Genomic DNA, 12,896 nt, shown 5'->3' with positions numbered 1-12,896 from the left:
CATGGAACTCGCATTTAGATCAACATGCAGTCATGTTTGAGTCGTTGAGATTGTCGCAGACGTTGCGCACTCCTTCCGTTTGATGGCGCTGTAAGCCCCCACATACTAAAACAAAGCTATTGCGCTTTGAAAAGCTTTGTAATTTCCTTTAACTGGCACTACAGTGTGCGACTACTACACTCTGGGAGTTAAAGTGCCTGTGTAGTACTGAGGAAAAAAATTCAAGTTTTTGTTTATAATGTTGTGGAATGATTGAGATAATGGTCTTTTACAAAGTTGTTGGATTATTTATAAATGTTATTTTTTTATGACAATTCAGCTCTGCTCTGGCTTCATGAATTATTCAGCTTTGAATCTACGTTTTACTTCATCCTACACTCCGATATGTTGATTCAACATCTGTACAGCTGCAAACTTTATTATAGGGCCATCATGAGTCTTTCCTCCAGAAAGCTTTAAAGAGGTGACGTAACGCTGCAGTGTCGGACACGAGGAGGGGGAGAAAAAAAGTTTATGTCTAGTTATTTCTTTAATGCGGCAGGGAGGACGTGTTTGTAGGGTCCGTCCGTCATCCACCGGGTCTCACACGGATCATAAAGTCCGCGTAAAAAGCGCAGTGGGCAGGTGAGAGTGGACCGAGCGGGGCGCTTCACCGCAGTACTGGCACACAGTCAGAGACAGTTAGAGGAGTCTCAGGGAGCAGCAGAGGGCTGGAGGTCTCTGACAAGACACACGCTCCCCCCCCCCCCCCCCCCCCCCCCCCCCCAGGTGGTCGCACTCTGCGTGTTTGTGCGTGTGGAAGGATACGCGGTCACCTCGCCCTAGCTCGGCCCAGTGCGCGTCGGAAGTTACCGGATACTTCTGAAACGAGCACCACAGAGGAGCAGCGGTACAGCTTGCGGTCGTGTGGCTTTGACCTGAGAAGAAGTGCTTTTTACTGGACATGTCGGGACACCGGGTGCAGTTCGCGGATCTTCCTCCGAGTGATCACAAAGGAAGTCCCAAATTTCACAGTGAGTTAAGAAAATAATGGAGCTGCCTGAAGTAGGCTGACCTTCATCTCTCCACAAAACTAAGATACTCCTGGGGAAATGAAGTTTTGTGTCTGAAGTTTTAAATCACATTATTTTACAATAATTTTATCAATCCTTTTCTGATAGACAATCCAAACTGTTTTCCTCAATATAGAGCAACTGGATGTGCCACTTTGTTCATGATGAAAATGTTTATAATGGTTACAGTCTAGGTATCTATTGTTATGTTTCCATTGTCCACATGTTGTATGTAGTTGTTCTCACCCTATCGTGTGTGCTTCACCTGTGAGCCACGCTGCATGGGCATTAGTAGTGTGATCAGTCCCCATGTATTCCACTGATCAGTAGTGGCAGTTGCCCTTTATGTGCTGCTGCCAACTTTTCTCTCCTCAGGTCTCCTCACAGTGAGTGTAACACTCCTCGTGCTCTGGCTAAAGTAAGGTGGTACTCATCTTGAGCTGCATGAAGATCACATTGCTACATCACATTTTATAGGTGCAATATATTAATTGGAAGAGAGCAGGGGCTATATTGTTTTTTTTTCTTTCTTTTTATGCTTTTAATTGTAACATGGGCGCTTTGAGGATGTGCTCCTGATTGCATGCAAGGTGTGACCGAGCCAGCCGTGCTCGTCACTGATGCTGCATGCTGCAGTGTATGCACTACAGCACGAGACACGGAGCAACCGAGCTCATCTCCATGGTGACAGGTTGAGTGACAGAGCACGTGAACAAAGACGCAATGGAAAATTGCCAGATTGCTGCAAAGCCCTCCAAAAGTGTGCCTCTGTAAAACTCTGACTGGGTGATAGCACGTGTGTGCGTTGGCAGCTCCAATGGCAATCTAATGTGGTTTCCTGTGACATTAAGTCAGTAGTGGTATGAACAGTAGGATGGGAAGTGCTGAAGTTGGATGCAGGTTAATCTCACATTGTATGCAGGGCAGGGTGAGGTGTGGAAGGACACAGCAGCAGCTAACCACACAATCTGACTCAGCCCATTCACATTTTTTTTTCTCTCCTTGCTGCTGAGAAGCAGGTGATGGTGGGGTCAAGTTTCAGTCGGCCCCTTGCTTTCTGTCTATCTGATGCACTCACTCACAACACGGACAACTCGCATGATGCAGCTCATAAGCATTCCCGGGTCAAGGCTGTCCTCATCTGATGCACTTTTATTTTCCTGACCTAAACCTTGCGAAGGTAAAAGGTCAAGGGGTAAAGAACAAATGTAGATTATGTTCTAACATTGTTGAACATGTGCAGCAGTTGCTGTTTTCTTGTGAACGTCCATCCATCTTCCAGGTCTTCAGGCCTTGGCGTGCTGATCCAAGCTAAATGTGGGCGGAGGCGGAGTTCAGCCTGGACCATTCACCAGCCCATCACAGGGCGAACACAGAGACACAAACAGTCTCACACATTCACTCCTACGGACAATTTAGAGACACCATTTATTTTGAAATCCATGTTTTTCAGACTATAAGAGGAAATCAGAGTACCTATAGGAGAACAGACTAACTGTACACAGATAGGCTACCAGCAGTGTGAACATCTTTCACTTTGATTAATTTCATATTGATTATTTTTGATTATTAGATTTTCTTTCAGTTGGTTGTATATATGTGAATCTTGAAGGTCTGTCTAATAGACTCGAATTAGTTTTCCCACTTGAATCAACTACAGTTTTAAATGTCTGACAGTAGTGACTATGTGTTTGAGCCAGACAAAGAAAAATAAAGGTCAAAATGTAAAGGATCCAATAAATCCAAACCCTAACCAACAGACTGGAAAAATACTTCTCTCCCTTTGTTCCTGCTCATTTCCACAATATTCAGTTATATTTGCTATGTAGAGCTGCTCTTGAAGTGACTGAAACAAGGACGACTCTTTCAGTAAGCTGGTTTGCAGCTTGGACAGCTGCAGTCTGACCCATCATGTCCATCATCGCAGGCTTTCACCAATATTTGAAGATCATATCAGTTTCAGGATATGGACCTGCTACGATTAAGATGTCTGCGATGATGATAATCTCTTGTGTTTCCATTGGTGTAGTAACATTTCTTATACAGAGAGGATGGGAAACTGCTTAATTTGATAGATTCTTTGTCGAGCACTTTTATTTAGGGTCGTTGCTAGTTCATAAAACTTCACTGACTCGAGTCTGCCGTGCTTCTTTGTCTCCCAAATATTAGCATTCCTATTAGTAATGGTGGCACCTCAAGTGTAGCACATAGATAAAACAGCAGTGATTGTGTGAGATTGTCTGTCTCGCTCTCTCTCTGTGTTAACTTGTCTTCACCCAACGTCAGCAGGGTTGGACTCCAGCCCCATGTGTCCCAGTAGAAGATGGATGGATGGATGTTTTATCTGAATGTTGTGTTGATTCGTTATCTAATAGTCTGTTTGCGCTGTCTTAAAAGAAGTGGGTCAAAACAAATGAGTCAACATTCATCCATGATAAAATGGAAGCACCATCAGCCTGTTAACACTCTGGATAAAATTTGTTTGATAAAAGTCTTTGTTGGAGTTATTTATCTGTAATTTTTTCTTTCGCTAAGAAGTCCGGGACCAACTGCGAACATGGCTGCGTATTAGCTCACTGCCGCTTTGTGAATGCCTGAGGAATATGGCAAACGCCATGTTGGAATGATAATCACAGAAAGTGCTTCTTTACCAGCTCAGGAATGCAGATGGTGTCTGTGCCCGTGTCAAGCGTTACAAACCAGGCGGGGATGCTGTCTCTGTAGCTTATAATTCTCTGTGAAAACAAATCAAGAAGACGTGAAGGTGAGGATGACACACAGCATTAATTTCCTGAGACAGGTTTTCTATAGATAGTTCAGTCTTTGCTATGAATGTCATCTCTTGACTTGACTTGGGTGAAGTGTGAAATGCCATGTTTGGTATTGCTGATTGCTTTTGATAGTCACTTGAGAAGATCCTTCTGGAAATAGCTAAGAGCCCAAGATGCTAAACAGCTGTTTTCACTATGGATTAAAAGCCTGTCCCTTAAGGGCTCTTAAGTTCCCTCGGAGTGTAAAAGTAAAAGATTTAAGGGTAGGCTGTGGCCTTCTCTGCCTGAGAGTGATACGCTGTTGTTTTTCCAGCTTTAACTCTGGAAGTTTCTCACTCTGATTAAAGGCTGTAGCCTTGACTTGATATCCACTGTGTCTTTAGGTGCCCAAATGTCGGCATACTTTCACATCACAGACTGTGTGCAAGAAGTCAAGTTGACAGGAGGTTTTAGAAGTCATCATCACACCAAAGAAATGTATTCATCTTTTACAGAAGGTTGTCTTTTTTTTAACAGCATTTGATGAGAAAACTATATAGAGCAAGTCTGTAGATGAAGACATTTCTAAACAACTTCTAAACTGTCGAACTATTTTTCATTATGTACTTATGTTGTTTTTCATCTCACTTATTTTTCATCCACTTTCTGCCAGCCATATTATTTCCTATATTTGCTGCAGTGTTACATCTCCAAAAAATGAAAGCACCCTACTTAAAAAATTAATCATAGTTCTTCCTGTCTTGCCACATTTTGCGCTTTCATCATATTTATGAGAATGGAAGAGGAACGTAAAGGACATTTCTTCAAGAAATACTTAGTTTTAATAAATAACATTAAAGCAAAAATACAATATTTTTGTGATTTAAATAAGCAGATCCATTTCTTATGAAGAAGATGGTATATCATGGGAGGAGCGCTCGTCTCTGCTGGACTGAACGGGTTCACATCGTGAAACTTTGCGTGTCTAATGAGCAATCCGTTCTCCCCTGACGTCTGGTCTCTCAAGCAGCAGGACACCGGTGTGATATGGAAGAGAACCAGATGTTTTCCTTCTTTTTTGTTCAGGTTATATTTCTGTAAATGATTTCCCCCGCCCCGATAAGTTCTTGAAGAGAAAGCGACGCAGCATCCATCATTTGGCTTTGGCAGCCACAAGATGTTGGTGCAGAATTCCGCCACCTCGGTGCGAGAAGAAAAGGGAGATAATGAAGTTCACCTGTTCCACAGCAACAAGTGACACACGGACCTCTGAGCACAGAGCATTGCCAGCTCCTTATTGGCTGCCGCTACTGCACTTTTGTCCTCTGTGGGATCACCCGAGGAAAAAAACAAACATGTCTATCTTCTTTATGGTCATCTTAAACTCTGGCAGGATCGAGGGTCTGATAAGACACAGGTGGGATTGTACATTGTTAAAATGACGACTCCCACAGTTTGCCGCAGCTCTCGGCACAGTTGTCATTCATCCGCCATGAGCAGCCCCCTTGAAATATTTGCACATTTTTATTGGTGATTTGAGGCAGTCTGCCCGCACTTCTGTACTGTTGGGACGCGGGATGTAATAACGCACATCGCACTGCCGTGTACTCCCCAACCGCTAATGATGGCAGCCGCCGTGCCTGATGACACCGCGCCGTTTGATGGAGCAGAGGGAACAAAAAATTGGTTTGGACACAGATGAGTGAGAAGTCAAATAGCCTCTCTTTGATGTAGCGGAGAGGTCATGTTCAAACGAAAATATCAAATGGTATGCGGGGGGAGAAAATGAGGTGGCGTTTATGTGTGTGAGGACGTGCACTGATGCCTCACATCGGGTCGGTGTTTCTGAGTGTTTATGTGTGTGTGGGGTGGGCGCGCCTGATAATTAGGCTTATCTTTGGCTTACCTTCAAACTCCACACTGACGAGTCTTCTGCTCACTGTGATTGTAATGACTTCGCAAATCAATCCAAAGATCTCGCACACAGAGGTCAGCCTCAGCACACACACAGTAACACAAGAACTTGTGTTTTCAAAGACAGGGCATTTAATCCTTTTTTTTTTAATGTTATCAGAGAGTTTTAAAGAGGAAACATTTCTACTTTCACATCTGCCCTTTAAATGCATTCAACACAGTCCTGCTTGAAGTGCAGACTTTCAGCTTTATTTAAAGCGTATTGAGCAGGCATTTCACTCGCTACAGACCAAACTGTTGGGAAAACACCCCCAAGTACAAAGAGGGACTGAAAACAGCTGCAGTGAAGGCCTGACGGAGCTTCTGTCCACGTCTATGGGTTTGAGACTTCAGGCTATCGTCGATTATAAAGGATGTTCTGCAAAAAATATAAAGTGACAATTTGATTTATGATTATAATAATTTCTCCAATTACTGGCTGGAAGGCACGTATAAAATGTGTTGTCATTTCTTCACCATTCAACTGATGCAGATGTAAAAACTCTAAAATTAAAGTTGAAAGACAGAACTTTATTTTAATACGATTTGATTGTTTAATTTCAAATCAACCACATTGGTGGAATGTTGAAAATGGGGATCTCCTTGACCATATGAGGATTTAGGGTCAGACTTTTAGAATCCATGACCCTGCCCGGTACCTTCATACTTAGTTGTCTAAAAAAAAATCTCAAAACAGCAAGATATGTTTACCATTTATTAAGCAAAGATAGCCAAGTGCAATATTCAGCGCTGGACTCTGGAGAAATGTCGCACAAAGAAAATGACACATCCTCTGAGTGCCAGAATTTTATTCCAGGTTTTGGCCAAACCCACGACAAGAGGCTGGGCTTTACGCAATTGGTCAATTTGGGAAATGACGTCTTATTGCCAGCCAGAAAAGACGTCCCACATGTGTGAGAATATTCAGTTGTTTTCCAGACTTATCTTGTGGCTTTGAGTGTATCATGCTGATTCAGCAGTTTCATCAGGTTTACTCATGAATGGTTTTGTTCTATTGTTCGATAAGACCAAGATTACAGGACGTTACTTCAGCGTCTCAAACAAATTCTACCATTTAGGCCTAAATGTCATAGTGGCATAATAACATAATTATTAGTATAACATTATGGTATAACATCATTGACATAAGTGTAATATCCTTCAAAGATATAGCCAGCTTCATGCAATGTTTAAAAACGTCTGTGCAATCAACAAAATCTTTATATTTCATACCATCCTTTGCCTGTCAGAGTTGGAAAAAGCATTTTAGGTTAGTTCAGCTTGGTTACTATCATCCTTGGATGTGAAGGCTGCCTATAAAGACTGACAACTATGTCCACTCTGTGCTAAAGTGCCTGTCCTGTTGCCAGAGAAGTGACCGGTAATAACACCATTTCCCAGATATAACGAGAGAAACAACCACATAGGCTTCTCAAAACAAGCCTGAAACGAGGAACTTCTTTTGAATATTCAATAAAAAAGAAATTAAATACATGAATAAATATAGACAATTTTTAAAGTGCATAAATTCATAAATAATCAAATGAAACAAACAAACAAAAAACAATGACCACAAAGTGGAAACATTTACCATTTATTGAACAGTATCAAACTGACGCAATATGAATATTTGCAAATTCAATTTTGACTCTTGTAGCAAATCCATTATGCATTAAATAAATCTCTGATAATTCAACTTTAATCATAGTTTTCATGCATTCATCTTCTATTTTCATCTAGTTCCAGGTTCTCCCTCTTTCATTTTCCATCCATCGATCACGTTATATAAAGTCGTGCTATAGTGATCATGTTCTCCATTAGTAGGGTCTGGGAACAAGGGGAAGCAGGACTCTGAGTAAAATGTACTGTGTCATCGCATTGCTGAGGATATTGCCTTATTTAAAATACATTTAAAAAAGCATGAAGCATCATGTGTGCATAAGGGCTCAAATCATATTGTACCAGCTGACTGGCTGTGTGCATGTGATGATGTTTGTACATGATTCTCATCCTTGTGGAAAACACGTGTGATGTAGAGACACATGATCTGGACTATTTGTGACATCTCAAACATATATTTCAACAAAAGAGAGCTAAGAGAAGTATAAGAGAAACCAATGACGAATGAGTGTAGATGCCTGAACACATTGTGCAAGTAACATCCTGTCTCTGATAAGCCCCTGCTGATTTTATGTTATTTACTCCAAGTTATCTAAGAACAAGCCATCTGACACCGCTCATTGAACATACTAAGCATTTTCCTTCAGTATCTAATTTGATAACTGCTCGTGGATGAGAAAAGAATTCCGTCCCAGTCAATAACCGCAAGCCGCTCCTGTCAATGTGATGAATGGGAGGTCTAGAGCGAGGATACAAGTGGGCGTTTATAAGTGGATAGGACACTACTGGTTGGGTGCGGTCAAAGTGAGGGGCTGTAGGAGGAAAGCATACATTCAGAAAGTTATGAGAAGTTCTGTTATTTTTAAATCTCCCACAACAGATGAAAACTCCATGAGAACAAACATCCTTTGCAGATGCTCACAACTTAGTATTTTCTGATGATAACAGAGAATAATGGTGAGTGACCTTTTGCCTTATCAGCAAAATTCTGTCAAAACACCTTCTCTGCAACTTTCCCCATGTGAGAAAGAGGAAGTGAGTAGATACACTACTGTGTGCAGTAAATTATTTGGCTTTCTTTCACTGCATGTGTATTTCCAGGTCAAGTTTGTCTAATCCACTCCGCTCCCTGGAAAGTCCATAAAATAGCAGCATGCCAATAAGTGTGTTGCTACCATCAGCAAATAGTCACTGATCCTTTGATACAAACTGTAATCTGAAGACAAAGGATTTGATTTAATCAAGAGCCTTTTTCCTTCTAAAGTGATTCAAGTTTTACATTTATTAGAAAATCCAGCCACTATGAGTTATGGTCAAGCTACATTATTTGACAAAAAGAGTCAGCCACTTGAGAAATGTACTTAATTTTAAACTGCTTTTGTCGGAATTTTATCAACATATTTTATCCACTCTCTATTAACTTCTTCCCCAGCTTATTTCGGCCTCCAGAGCTACTTTAGTAGATAAAAGACATAATTAAGGGGGTTCAAATATACCAAATATAATGTGCCTTATCTCTGTTCTGTACTATTTTGTGACGCTTGATGTTGCAGATGATGCAGACTTGGCTGTCAGGAGCCGTTTTAAAGGCCAGCGGTTGTGTAAGAGATTTAATGGCTGCGAGTCTAAAGAGGGGACAGCAATCATCAGACCTTTTGGCAAGGTTAGCGACGTCCTTTACTTTGTGACTCCCTCATTCAATCACTCTGTTAGCTGCCCTGAATATTACATTTTTCTTTGCCTCCAACCCCCAGATGCTGTACTGTATGAGCTGTCAAAGAATCCCTCTTGTTTTGATTCATAGTGCTAAAGTTTTCAATATCCTGAGAACAATGAATAAAACAACAGCTTGACGATCGTTTTGATGTTTCAATTTGTTCAGATGGATTCAAACTTGGGCTTTTTCCTGCTGCCCTCTGTTTGAACTGCCACACACTGCTCATAGTCATCGGTAAACATTGGGAAAATATACATTTCCAGCAAATTTAAGGTAATGACGCACAAATGTCGGATGTGTCAGATGCATCTGCGTATATCTCAAGTTGATTAAATTACGGCTCATGGATTTTTCTTTTTTCTATTTTTATAAACAACTTATTATTAAGGAGTTGAAGTCCTGGCACTCCAGATGAAATGAAATGAAAGTTACTGATTTTTGTTTGATGCCTGCTGTGTCAATGATAGAAACCTCCCTGCTGGTAATTGTGTGTTGATGTGATCTGAGTCAGCCCAGCTGTACATTTTGGACCACCAAGAGGGAAAGTATTCAGTATTTCTCTTCTCCTTAAAGTTTAAGCAAGAGGTTTAAACAAGTTTATCTTCAATGCTCATGTTAAATTTGCAGGGTTTAAATGTACATATACATATATGTATACATCAATGATGCAATCTGTGTTTTTTGAGAGAGAAAAAATGAACAATCCATACATCCATCTTTTATCTGCTGTATCCAGCTTAAGGTCTTGAGTTGATTCCAGTTCAGTATGGGAGAATATACCGAGCCATTGGAGATGGTCACCAGTCCACCACAGAGTATAAACATAGAGAAACAGACACACACTGAGATTCACACCAGGGGCAAGTGGACTGTGGGATGAAACCAGAATATATCTGCAGATATTCTACCTTGACATTAGCCATATCAGCGGATGGAAATAGCTTTCAACCGTGCTGGAAAAGCTGTAAGGATTATGTAGAACCTGAAGACTTGACCTTGATACAACTTCAAAGTGAGAATATAACTGTTACTGGCATGTAGGGCTGATTAGTGACCCTCACACGAATGACAAAATGGGTCATGTGGTTGAACCGGAATACATTTATCCGTCCATCCAATTACATAAACTCAATGCATAAACGCTTGAAACCAGTTTCACATTTCGGGACAGCGTCGAAAGTTGTTTGGATTTCAAACGCTTTGAGTAATTGATTCATCACAGCTGCTAGTCACCATGATCATCTCACAGCTGCTTGTTATCACCGTCTCCTACTTTAATTTTTTTTTACCAGTGGCCATTGAGTGAGGTGAGGAAGAGTTAGCTCAAACTTTCCATTGACCTTCAGCACCTCAAAGTCTCTCCAACGTCTGAGTCACCGGAGTCCCTGCGCCTGCTTCAGAACTCAACACTTGAATGGCGCCCAGGAGTTTTAATATCATGGGGATTGTGGGTGCTCCTGACTGATAGAGGTTTGGGGTTGGTCTTTGATGTTCTTTGTGCTTGTTAATGAGGATCAGACTCTGGGGTTTTGGCTAAAGTCCTCCTCCTCTCCCACCCCCACAGGAGCGGAGGGGCAGCAGTGATTGCAGTCCTACCTCAAGAGAGGGGGGATTTTTTTCTCTCTCTCTCTTCTCATTTAACCCTTTAAACATTAACTTTTCCACTCTTTCTTTAATCACCCTGTCTGGCACCCCGGAGCGTCTCTGCATGTCGAAGTGAGTTCATCATTTCATTACGGAGTCCTCGTCCCAGATGAATCAGGCCTCTGAAGTCCTTTTTTCAGCACTTTGGGGAAGCGGGAGGTGCTGTTCGGGAGGCTGACTGTGACACAGCACAGGAAACACACCCAATGGGGGGGGGGGGGGGGGGGTCTAGTCCGGTCTGGTCTGGAGGCTGAAACATGTGTGTACACAAACCTGCGACAAGGCAGAGGGTCAGGGCAGATGTCAGACAGGGGGGTGGGCCCCTCCTGACCTCTGCCCCGCACTCTGAAAACGAAGGCCAATCAAAACCATGTGTGAGCTTGAATTTTCGTTATGCTGCTTTTCCTGTTGAAAAGACACATTTGATGAATTAAGTCTGGGAAACAAAGACCCACTGTGGCATCTACGTATATACTTTTGCGCATAGGCAGTTTTGGAGAATGTGAGTGCCTTTTATTCAGTGGAACTTTGTGCTCTTGTCAGTTAGCGGTTCTTAAATGTATCTCTTGTTAATGACGTTTAAAACAATCCCTTTCTTTTACGCAAACTGGGCCTGAGATTAAGGTGATAAATGCTACATGTTGCTATATAATAATACGGTCATCTTACAGCGCATTGCGATCCAACTCTACATTTCTCACGGCTCGACTGTCAGTGTCAACAAGTGCCTGGAGCTTTTTTTTTATGTGACGTATTACAATTAGCCTCAAGCCAATGCTTTTTCTAGCTCAGGGACCGGACTGTTAATTCATATTATCGCCAGAGATGAAAGCCATAAAGACTGGAGGTCATTATTCCCGCAAGACTTCAGCTGTAGCGTAATGAGGAGAAGCGGACCGCAGGAATCTGTGTCTTTTGTCTTGAGACCAGACCCTGAAAGCACCACTTTCATATCTCACAAGTGGTTCCCCATCTCTGTCCTTTATACATCCAATCTTACATTTTCCATCTATCATGATTAACCTTGCCAGCAATGATTTATTTTTACACCACCTATGGTTCAAGCTTCATTTTACGTCCCCGTACTGATGCTTATCTCTGTCCCATGTTGGCAGAGACGGAGTGTTGGTTCAGCAGATTGCTGCTGCTGACTGAAGCCTTGTGTATTGGTGTTGTTGTGCATCTGTGCCTGTGTGTACGTGCATCTATCCCCTCGCATCCATGTGCACCGCTGGAGGGCTTCCTCTTTTGTAATGACAGTTCATGCGCTGCTTCTCCTCCTGCTGTTGCTCATATACAACAGAGAATCACGCGAAGTCATCATTGGATGCATTTTTTCAGAGAAATCCAAGCTTTAGTAACCTCCAGCACATGTAAAAACACATGTGTTTTCCTCACTTGCTGGCCAGTGTTTGCCAATTTCATAAAAATTCATTAGAAAATCTTGCATATTTGTATTTATTATTTCAGAGAGTGGACAGAGATGCTCAGTTCAAAAAAAGGACAGAAATTTGTTGCCAGTGATGATTTGTACTTATATTTGTATGGTTGACTAGCCTAATCTGCCATGCTTAGACACAGGTTATAAAGATTTAGAGATTAAACTAAGCTTTCAAACCAATTACCAATTTCAATAGACCCTGTAAAACTTTAATTAGTGGTAAATTCATACCTGAAGTAAACATGCAATGTGTTACAGGAGCCTGTGTCAGTAGTTTCCCCTCAATGTGTTCCACATATGTCAGCCCAGTCTGATTTACAACACATGAGGCACTTTCACATAGTGATGTATTTGTGATGTACAGTGAAATGATGTTCTCCAGTAAAAGTATGCAAAATGATGGGGCTGGTAATCGGTCATTTCAAAAGCTGTCAGCTTGATTGAGGGAGTGAAGCTATGAAAACCTCTAATGAAAATCTACTTTCTTGGCAGGCGCGTTTACACACAGACATGCACACATACAGACACACACAGATTATTCACAATCCCTCCCGAGAGTGCTTGGACAAATGACATTTTCACATGTTAAAGGTCACAAATGAAATAGCCATTTGGAGCATAAACCGTGAGTCTGCAGCTGTATGAGAGCAGCAGGAATCTTCGCCATAAAACATTACGTACTTCAGGTTGAACATCTTGCAGGGTAATGGTGAAAGAAT

The 12,896-nt window shown here is 41.7% G+C and overlaps 1 protein-coding gene across 1 annotated transcript in view; it reads left to right on the top strand.

Annotated features, from left to right (window-relative positions):
• Positions 1–997: 997 nt before the first annotated feature.
• kiaa1217 (KIAA1217 ortholog) overlaps positions 998–12,896 on the top strand; it is a 109,792-nt gene continuing 97,893 nt past the window's right edge. Inside the window, exon 1 of the mRNA XM_080515326.1 lies at positions 998–1,013. The gene's annotated coding sequence lies outside the window, so the exon portion shown is untranslated. The remainder of the gene's footprint in view (positions 1,014–12,896) is intronic.

This window comes from Blennius ocellaris (assembly GCF_963422515.1).
Source record: "Blennius ocellaris genome assembly, chromosome: 19".
Lineage (NCBI taxonomy): Eukaryota > Metazoa > Chordata > Actinopteri > Blenniiformes > Blenniidae > Blennius > Blennius ocellaris.
Note: the sequence above shows the minus strand (reverse complement) of the source record. Positions and strands in the feature narration are given on the sequence as shown.